This window comes from Schistocerca gregaria, chromosome 6 (genome assembly GCF_023897955.1).
Source record: "Schistocerca gregaria isolate iqSchGreg1 chromosome 6, iqSchGreg1.2, whole genome shotgun sequence".
In the NCBI taxonomy this organism is placed as follows: domain Eukaryota; kingdom Metazoa; phylum Arthropoda; class Insecta; order Orthoptera; family Acrididae; genus Schistocerca; species Schistocerca gregaria.
In genome coordinates, this window is record NC_064925.1 from 127,572,061 (window position 1) to 127,582,841 (window position 10,781).

The 10,781-nt window shown below is 42.1% G+C and overlaps 1 protein-coding gene across 1 annotated transcript in view; it reads left to right on the forward strand.

Moving 5' to 3' along the window:
* Positions 1–10,781, forward strand: part of LOC126278767 (uncharacterized) — a 779,239-nt gene that overhangs the window by 59,003 nt on the left and 709,455 nt on the right. The gene's annotated exons all lie outside the window — the stretch shown is intronic.

A 10,781-nucleotide genomic window follows, 5' to 3' on the forward strand; every position in this document is an offset into this window, starting at 1 on the left:
CACGCTCTCTAGGTAGCGCTCTCAAGCTCCCCTCCCCAGTTATCGGTTGCGCAATTTTCATTCAGGGCTTGACGACATCAGCTTTCATTTTGCGTCCCTAGGCAAGGAGATTTGATGGTAATCTTTCAACACCAACAAAATCACTTAAACACTACATTTTTTATCCGCTTAGGCACAGTGCATACATAAAGAAAATCATCGACATTAATCTGTTTACACACCAACAATATCGCTTACACATTATATTTCTTATCTGGGACACATAGCCCCCGGGAAGTCTACCTTGACTGCGAGGTAAAGGGATATCCGATCGCATTTATTTATTCCCATTTGGGAATCCCACTTTCCCCACAAATTCTCCTGACAGTTGAGTGGTAACTTCCTCACTCTTCAATGGGTTATTATTCAAACGTCCGCTCTACATTAGGGGTTTGAAAGGAAAAGTAATAATAATAACAGTAATAAAAATAATAGTAAATTAATCCACCCACTACATAAAAAGGGAGACAACAAAATGTCAGCTGTTACAGAGGAATCATTTCTGCCAGTGACATACAAAATATTGTAAAAACTTCTCCTAGACAGAGTTGTAGATATTTCATACAAACAATTGGGATAATATCAGGATGGTATTCGAAAGGGAAGATTGTGGATAGAATATATTTTTAACTTGAAATCAATGACACGCCACAGAATGTTAACTATCAAATCTACAATAGTATCATTTACTGACTTCAAGAAAGCAATAATTCGGTAAACAGAGAAACTATATATCAAATCATTAGAGGACTTGGTGTTAAAGCAAAATTTGCGAATATAATTCGTGATAATTATAGCAAATACGATGTGTAAAGTTAAATTAATGAGAAAAGTAAGTCAGACATTTGAAATAAAAACTGGTGTTAGACAAGGGGGTTGTTTATTACCTTTACAGTTTAACTGTGTTCTAGAAAAAATGTAATGATTCGGAGTTGCAAGCTAAAATTCAAAAATTCTCGAAAAAATAGGAAATATAACTGGTCTGAAAATTACAGCTCTAAAAAATTCATTGATAATATTTAAAAATGCACCAAAATTCACAGGGTCACTAATAGATAAAATATAGGAAGTAAGTAAATTTAAGTACATTGCAGAAATCATGCAACGACAGAATGGACTAGAAAAGTTTGCAATAAATGTAGGCAATAAAAAAAAGGAATGAGCGTGTTTTTTGACAAAGAATATTTTCAACAAGAAATACCTATATAGGAAAACAAAACTTGAACATAGTTGTACGACCGGAACGTTTATATGGATGTGAATGCCTAATAGTGAACTGTAACTTCGATAGAACAGTGTTGGTTGAAAGAGGGATCATTAGAAAAAAATAACGCATGCAATACAAAATACAGATGGTTGGGAAATGAGAAGTAATGAGGAGATCTACAAAAATATAGAGAAAAATCAGAAGTAGTGGCTATGCAAAGATTAATTGTGTTTTGGCACCTGTAGAGAATCCTCAAGAACATGCTAACGAAACAAACGTTTATTGTATTACTGGAAGAAGATATCGACAATAGTATGGATTACAGAAGAATGGAAATGAATAGAAACAAACAACATGAAAGAATCGGGAATGATAGAAAGAAACTTTTTTAAAGAATAAAATGTAAGTTTGGAAGGGTTCCATAGCAGAAGAAACAATAAATCTGGATCATGGACAGAAGAAAAGAAAATACTGTATAAGGGGAAAATGAGAACCCAATGAAAAGACAAGAACCGAAACGAAGAACAGAGATCGGAGTTTTACAATATCCCAGTTAGTCGATACTCTAATGTAAATAAAAGCTGTAATATTACTTTCAAACTTATTTTCTCTTGCATAACACATTTATGCTTATATACACCCCTTCCACATTTCAGTTTCCTTTCTTTGCGTGTTACTGGTTTGTCAGATGCGCTCTTGATATTGATATGGCCGTTCCTCTCCTCTCCAAAGGTTTCCCTAATTCTCTTATAGGCGGCATCTATATTTTCTCTAGTCATGCATGCATCTACACGCATCTACAGCCTTATATTTCTCGTCTTGCCATTTCTGTTTTGCCATTTTTCATTTCATGTAAGTCTACTTTTGTATAGGTTTGAACATCCTTTTGCATCCTTCATTTGCTGTGTTTGTATCTATTCTCCTTACATCAGTTATATTCGCTACCTCGTGCGTTATCCAAGGATGTCCATCCTGAAATGATCATCCATTGACTTCACTATCTTAGCTCTCAGTGCTGCACATTCGTCTTGTGTTCCTGTCTCTTGTTTCAGGTAATCTTTGTGCAGTGCTGGCTATGAAACTCTGAGTAACCTCTGCTTCTTCCAATTAATCCAGGCCCCTTCTCTTTAATTTCTTACCTTTTTGAAATTTCTTCAGTTATGATCCACAGTTCATAAGCAATAAATTATGGTTGGTATTTAAACTTCTGCCATTGTGATTGGTATTGGTTTTGTGTCTATCTTTGCTACAATAGTGCGTTCTCTGTGTTCGTTATAAAAGATTATCCGCTTTCTATTTTCTGAATCATTATTAGACCTAAACCTGCATTAGCCTAATTGATTTGATATTTATAGCCATGTACACACCTGACCAGATGCCCTGTTATTCCTGCCACCACTTCTCATGGTCCACTATGTCTAACTTCAACATATCCACATCCTTGTTTAAATTCTCTAGCTTACCAGCCTGAGTATGAATCCAAAATTTGACACTCCGACCCTTAGGAGATCAGTTTAATTTTACCTAGTGATGTCCTGAATAATCCTCGCCTGGAGATCGGAACGAGGGACTGTTTTACCGACAGAATATTTTACCGAAGATGATGCCATCATCATTTAACGGTACATTAGACATGCATGCCCCCTGTATAAATAGCAGCTGCAGTCCCCGCTTGGGTTGAGCAGTTCGCAGTATCAGCATATTAGTAAATTAGAAAGAACTTGAAATTCGTGAATAACCGAAATTATTTTGATGCCTAGCCGGTTAAGAACATACATAAGGAGTAAAAAACATGTATGTATTTGACAGTGCATCTCTGCTGAGACAATTAAATCTAATTCGGTACGGCGGAGGCCGTACAGTCATAAAAAGTCAGGAAATTACAAATCGCTTGGTAGGGTATCAGCGCGTTACTATAGGTCTGTCAATGAACTAATGTCTGTAAAATACCTTACTAAATGAGATATAGCCCCTGCACGTCGCAGGTGACTTGTACATTAGGTACATATAAAAAGGAAAAGAAATTCCATCCCTCAGGGGAAGTCAAATGACGTGTGATATCGTTGCCTTTACCTCTTCGTAATTTTGTAAATTACGAGGCGTGTTTTTAAGTAAGTACCGTTTTGAAAGTAAAAAAAAAAGATGTATTAAGATATCTTAATAATTTTATTTTTACATGAAAGCCTGTACCTTAATCTGCTTTTCTACATAATTTCCGTCAATATTGAGGCACTTGTTATAATGTTGTACCAGTTTTTGAATACCCTCCTCATAGATGTCTTTTGCCTAACTTGTTAGCCACTGCATTACCACTGTTTTGACTTCGTCATCGTCTTGAAGACACTGACCGCCCATGTGTTTCTTCAAGTGCAGGAACACATGGTAGTCACTGGACGCAAGATCAGAGCTGTACGGAGTATGATCTAGAGTTTCGGAGGACGATCTTTAGTCTGATTCGCCACATGCAGACGGGCATTGTCTTGCAGCAAAACGATGCCCTTGCTCAACTTGCCATGTCGTTCGTTCTGAATTGAACGGCACAGATTGTGCAATGTCTTACAGTAAGCGGTTGCACTGATTGTCTCATTACGAGGCAGAAATTCCACAAGCAATACTCCTTTTCTGTCCCAAAAAACTGTGCACATGATTTCCCGGGCAGAAATTGTTTGCTTAAACCTCAATTTTCTGGGTGAATCTGAATGCCACCATTCCATGGGCTGTTGCTTTGATTCTGGTGTGACGTAGGCCATCCATGTTTCATCGCCCATAACAATTTGGCTTAAGAAATCATCATCGTCGTTGCGGTACCGCTCATGGAATCTCAGTGCACTGTCTAAACGTTTGGTTTTGTGCACATCCGTCAACATTTTCGGCACCCAACGTTCACACAATTGTCGATAGTTCAAGGGCTCGGTCACAATACCATGCAAAACACTACGAGAAACATTAGGAAAGTCATCCCGCAAGGAGGAAATCGTAAATCGTCTGTTTTCTCTCACCTTATTGTTCACTTCCTGCACCGAACTTTCATTAACGACCGAAGGACGCCCACTCCGTTGTTCATCGTGCACATTTGTGAGGCCATCTTTAAATGCTTTCACCCAATTTCTTACCGTTCCATCACTCATAATGTTTTCTCCATAAACTGCACAGATCTCACGATGAATATCGATCGCTTTTAGGCCTTTAGCACTAAGAAATCTTCTAACAGCCCTAACTTCACAGTCGGCGGGACTCACGATTATCGGAGGCATGTTAAACACTCAGTCCACAACGCAAACAAGGAAGGATCAGACTGTAATGGCGTCAGTGCGTAGACAACAGATGTAGGTACCCAGTGCGAATGCGCAAAACGCCGACCTCAGCGCTGCAGCCGTGGTGTGACAAAACGGTACTTACTTAAAAAAAAACACGCTTCGTACTATTGCTTAGTGTCAAATCATTAACACCGGATGAAGGAGTATAAGGGGCTTTGGATCGATTATATTAATTCTTAGATAGCCCGCAAATGACAAACGTAAAGTGTCTGGGTCACTAAACCCTGGCATAGGACGCACCGCCGCTAGTGAAAAATAATTAGGTGGCGGCGCAGGTGCTGAAATACAGGGAAATATCGAAATTAATGTTAAATGCATCCACCGGTGGCCGTATCCAGATCTCCCATATGCAAATCCCTGTGTCAGGAATATATCCACCATGTATCCACCATCTTAAAACTTCTGTCATATTTTTCTCGCCATCAGTACTTGGAAAACGGAAAAAGTAGTAAAGTTTAAAAAGAGAATGGCAATAGATCAGGCTGAGGTCCTTGGACAGAAACTCGAGAATCAGAGGAGTTCAGGTGGAGAAAGAGAAGGAGGAGACGGGAGCCTTTGCTCAGGCGGGGCGTGTGGAGTAATTAGTGAAGTTATCCTGCTACCCAGGCCCCAGTCGGTGTAGTTATGTCACGTGTGCACTGACGATGTAATTTGTGATGTTACACGGCTAATCAGAAGAAGCTGCCATTCAGTATCTACGCCTTTGGTTCTACATTATTTTGCATTTCGTAATATCCGGATCTCTACGCAGTCACATAACTGCTTAGATTTAAGTTTTATTCAGTAGATCAGCGCTTAGCACGTGAACTAACGATAAAATTCCTCGACGTAGAAACAATGGCGCAAATCAGTCCGTACTCTAATGAGTGTGTACCACTTCATTCCTACAGAAAGCAAATAAGATTGCAGAAGAAAGACTTACCGTACACGCGCAGTCAACAGTGTCCCCTGTACCGCTCCAGCCTTCCGCAGCTGTCGTCGTCGGACAGAAAAATAAGGCGTCGATGGGAAGACGAATGGTTCAAAGTGGTACACAAACTGCGGCCATTTAAATTCCCATCCAGAGACAGCGGAACCACATTCCAGCCACATCGAAGCAAGGAACTGATTCTCACCAGATTGAGGTTAGAACAGTGTCCTTCGACAAACAGCTTCGTCGTCTGGTGGGATGATCCACATATAAGCCATCTGCTCAAAAGTTGGCGGACACTCCTACGTAGTTAGGAATTGACCGCTCGACGTGACGAGAGGCAGACCCACCACTATAAAAGGGGACGAGGAGCTTTATCAATAGGGAAGCAGTCACAGAGAATGCGGTCGGTCGGAAGAGTTGTGAGACTTCGAATGTTGAGTAGTCATTGGGCGTCACCTGAGAAACAAATCCATCAGGGACATCTCAACCGCTGAAAAGCATTCCAAGTTCACTGTTAGTGACGTGATTCTGAAATGAAAACATGAAGCACACAGCTAAACCGAGACTAAACAGTCCTCATTTTCTGACGGACAGGAACCTTCGGGCATTGCGAAATGTGATTGGAAAAAAAATAGCGTGAAATGAGCGGGAGGAATCACTTTTGACTTCCAGAGTGCAGCCAGTAGTCGAGCTGGCACAAATGACTATGCGAAGGGAGTTATGATGGCTGGGATACCGTGGTCGACCAGCTGCTCATACATTTCCCTATTCACTGCCAAGCGGCGCTTAAACGAGTAACGGCACTACACAATGGATGAGTGGAAAAGAGTGCTTTCGAGTGTTGAATCACGCTGTGCATCGTGTCAGTCCGATGGAACAATTTGTGTTTGGAGAATGCCTGTCATCATGTGTAGTGACAGCTGCAATACGAAGAGGTGTTATTATTTTTGGGGGTCTTCCAACGTTAGGGTGTGGTGTACCCATACTGCCGTTGAGAAAACGCTAAATGTGGCAGCATATGGAAACATTTTACAGCACTTTGTGCTGCTTACAATAGAGGAACAGCTCGGAGATGATGATTGTATCATAATTGCATTTTTCCTTATCATACAGCAGCATCAGTGAGGCAAATGTTTGTGGACAGTAACAACCCGATTTTATCAGGCCTTTCTATATCTACAACTAGGTGTCCATATACTTACGATCAGATAATGTACGTGATGCGTGAGGAATACCACTTTGGGTACAATATATTTTAGCTACAGGTGTTTTATATAGTAAAACAATGTCAACCATCGTCTCGGCTGGAAACCTGTCCACCACCATAATGAAAAAGACTTCAGTACAGAACCTATTTCAAATTTTCTATGGTGCCGCGCCTCATAACTACAGAGTTCAGGAGATGATAAAGCGGGCTGTGAGTGGATAGTTCTACACTTGTTTTATACAATGGTTAGCCATCCACATGAAATACTTTCAATTTATCTGTTCATTTTATTCTTGTTCCGTTAAGTAGCGTCTCAAGTCAGTATTAGTACAATTAAGTCCACCACAAAGACGCTAATGAACCACCCAGTGTGCAAAAGTAGGTTGACCATCTTAAGTCTCACAGATTAGAGTGTCGTTACGACGATTATGCGATAGCAGATACACACATAAAAAAAGGTTGTCCATCACCTCGGTTCCGAGAGTTCCGGAATCTGTACAGAAACTTGGAACAGATATCAACATGAACATCATTTCTGCCCTTTTCACTGCTCATAAAAACCACACATTGCCTGCTGTACCACCATACAGCGAGACCTTCAGGGGTGGTGGCCCAGATTGATGTACACACCGGTATATTTAATACCTAGTAGCAAGTCGCATCGATTCACACTATCCACAAGTTCATCAAGGCTCTGTTGCTCCAGATTGTCCCACTCCTCAACGGCGATTCGGCCGTGCTGGCCACTCTAGTCGAGCGATGTCTTGATCCTGAAAGAAGTCACTCACAAGATGTGCACGATGGGGACGCGAATTGTCGTCCATGAAGACGAATGCCTCGCCAATACGCTGCCGATATAGTTGCACTACCGGTCGGAGGATGGCATTCATGCATCATACAGCTCTTACGGCGCCTTCCAAGACCACCAGCGGTGTACGTCGGTCCCGCATAATGCCACCCCAAAAAAGCAGTGAACCTCCACCTTGCTGCACCCACTGTAGTGTGTCTACGGCGTTCAGCCTGACCGGGTAGCCTCCAAACACGCCTAAGACGATTGTCTGGTTGAAGGCATATGCGACACTCATCGGTGAAGATAACGTGATGCAAATCCTAAGCGATCCATTCGACATGTTTTTGCATCCATGTGTACCACACTGCCTGGTGTCATGGTTGCAAAGAAGGACCTCGCCATGGACGTCGGGAGTGGAGTTGCGCATCATGCACACTATTCCGCACAGTTTGACTCGTAACAAGACGTCCTCTAGCTGCACGAACAGTATTATTCAACATGGTGGCGTTGCTGTTAGGGTGCATCCGAGCCATAATCTTCTGGTAGCGGTCATCCATTGCACTAGCAGCCCATGTCATCGACAGTTCCTGTCTCTCTGTATCTCCTCCATGTCGGAACAACATCGCTTTGGTTCACTCCGAGAAGCCTGAACACTTCCCATGTTGAGAGACTTTCCTGCCGTAGAGTAACAATGCGGACGAAATCGAACCTCGGCCCTGACCGTCTAGGCACGCTTGAACTACAAACAACACTGCCGTGTACCTCCTTCTGGTAGAATGGTTGGAAGTGATCGGCTGCAGGACCTCCTCTGTCTAAAAGGCGCTGCTGGTGCATGGTTGTTTACATCTTTGTGCGGGTTTAGTGACATCTCTGATCACTCACAGGGACAATGTCTGTGGTACAATTTCCACAGATAACATCTATCTTCAGTAGTTCTGGGGACAGAGGTGATGCAAAACTTTTTTTGATGTGTGTAGCTTTATCAGTGATGAATCATATACGTATTTGTCTCGTCATAGCCCTACATTTTGAATATAGCTTGTGTTACAAGTTCCTGGAGAAAAAAGGCTGCAGTAATTTCGTTTTTGAGAACAGCGGTATGTCTATGTTGATATTCAGAAAGAACTATCATGACCGTGTTATTGACCGCAATAAATCATCACCTAGAAGCTAAATTCTTCTGATGCTGTTTTTTCCATGTTAAACCTAATTTTTCGATAAGTCTGTTCACTCCTCTTTCTATATCTTAGCAGTGTAACTAGTGTCAAGATATGAAATAGAAAAATTTGAAACTCTAGATGTTGTCGTTTTTAGAGAGGGATGAACGTATCCATACCGAAGGTCCAACATTATCTTTGTATGCTGTAGCACCAATATGCGGTTGCACGAACGCTATCTCCAGTGATTGTGAGAATTTGTTTCAAATGTCTTTTTTGACACCTGAACTCTTACATCATAACGTGACAAATACACTGAAGCGCCGAAGAAACTGGTATGGGCGTGCGTATTGAAATATAGAGATATGTAAACAGGCGGAATACGGCGCTGCTCTTCCGTCGGTAACGCCTATGTAAGAAAACAAATGTCTTGTTAGATCGGTTACTGCTGTTACGATGACAGTTTATCAAGATTTAAGTCGGTTTGAACGTGGTGTTATAGTCGGCGCACGAGCGATGGGACACGGTATCTCCGAGGTAGCGATGAAGTGGGGATTTTCCCGTACGACCATTTCACGAGTGTACCGTGAATATCAGAAATTCGGCAAAACATCAAATCTCCGACATCGTTGCGGCTGGAAAAAGATCCTGCAAGAACAGGACCAACGAACGTGACATGAGTGCAACCCTTCCGAAACGTGTTGCAGATTTCAATGCTGGACCATCAACAAGTGTCAGCGTGCGAACCATTCAGGCAAACGCCATCGATATGGGCTTTTGGAGCCGAAGACCCACTCGTGTATCCTTAATGACTGCACGGCACAAAGCTTTACGCCTCGCCTGGGCCTATCAATTCCAAAATTGATCTTTTTATGACTGGAAACACGTTTCCCGGTCGGGAGAGTCTCGTATCCGATTGTGTGGAGTGGATATACGCATACGGGTATGGAGACAACCTCATGAATCCACGGACCCTGTATGTTAGCAGGTGGTTGTTCAAGGTCTGTAATGGTGTCGGGCGTGTGTAGTTGAAGTGATATGGGTCCCCTTATGAGTCTAGATAGAGCTCTGATAGGTGGTACGTACGCAAGCATCGTTTCTGATAAGCTGCATCCATTCATGTCCATTGTGCATTCCGACGGAACTGGGCAATTCCAGCATGACAATGCGATACCCCACATGTCCGGAATTGCTACAGAGTGGGTCCAGGAACACTCTTCTGAGTTTAAACACTTCCGTTGGCCACCAACAGCCCCAGACATGAATATTATTGGAGATCTCTTCAAAACAGCACGTTGCAAGGCATCCCAGATATCCCCAACCCTTTCGTACTCTTACAGATTTATGGACAGCCCTGCAGGGTCATGGTGTCAGTTCCCTCCAACACTAATTTAGACGTGAGCCGAGTCCATGCCACGTCGTGTTGCAGCACTTCTGAGTGCTCGCGTGGGCTCTACACGATATTGGGCAGGTGTTCCAGTTTCTTTGGCTCTTCAGTGTAACTCAAGTAAGCCAGCCGACTGCTGCACTATCACCGCTGATGTAATTTTCGAACACATTCTTCGCTGAATCTACAGTTTCGTCCTTATCTGTCAAAATAACAGCACGTAGACATGGGTTCAAAAAATAAAACGCCTTTAATTTATTCACTTTCATTCTAGATTCACCTAAACTGGTTCTCAGTGACCAAGTTTTAACAGTGGAGCCTTAAAAAGTTATCAGTAGGGGCAGCTGGTGCAAGAATTTCAAATAATTATGAGTACGACATTGCAATGTTTATAATCTCTTTGGAGGTGAGCAGTTACTTTTTAGCTTGACTCTTGGTGATCTACGATGCTCTAATTTTACGAGAGAGGTGTGTATTCAGTGTTTCTTATAAGCCTAGTCGAAAGCAAATCAGGTGTTTTTGTTGTGTATTTTTACTGAAACAGATTAGTGTCGGTTAATTTGACTGTGATTGAAGAGCGAGTTAGATAAGCGAAATGGCTATGTGGTATGAATGTAACATCAGATGCCCATTCCTTACAACAAGCTACCGCCGAGTCGTAGGATCCACTTGGTGTCGAGAACATACTACACGTCTGGCTAGAGCTTTCCTCTCCAGTATCCAAACACATTAGCTTATTTACCGCGTGTATCTTGAAAATCAGC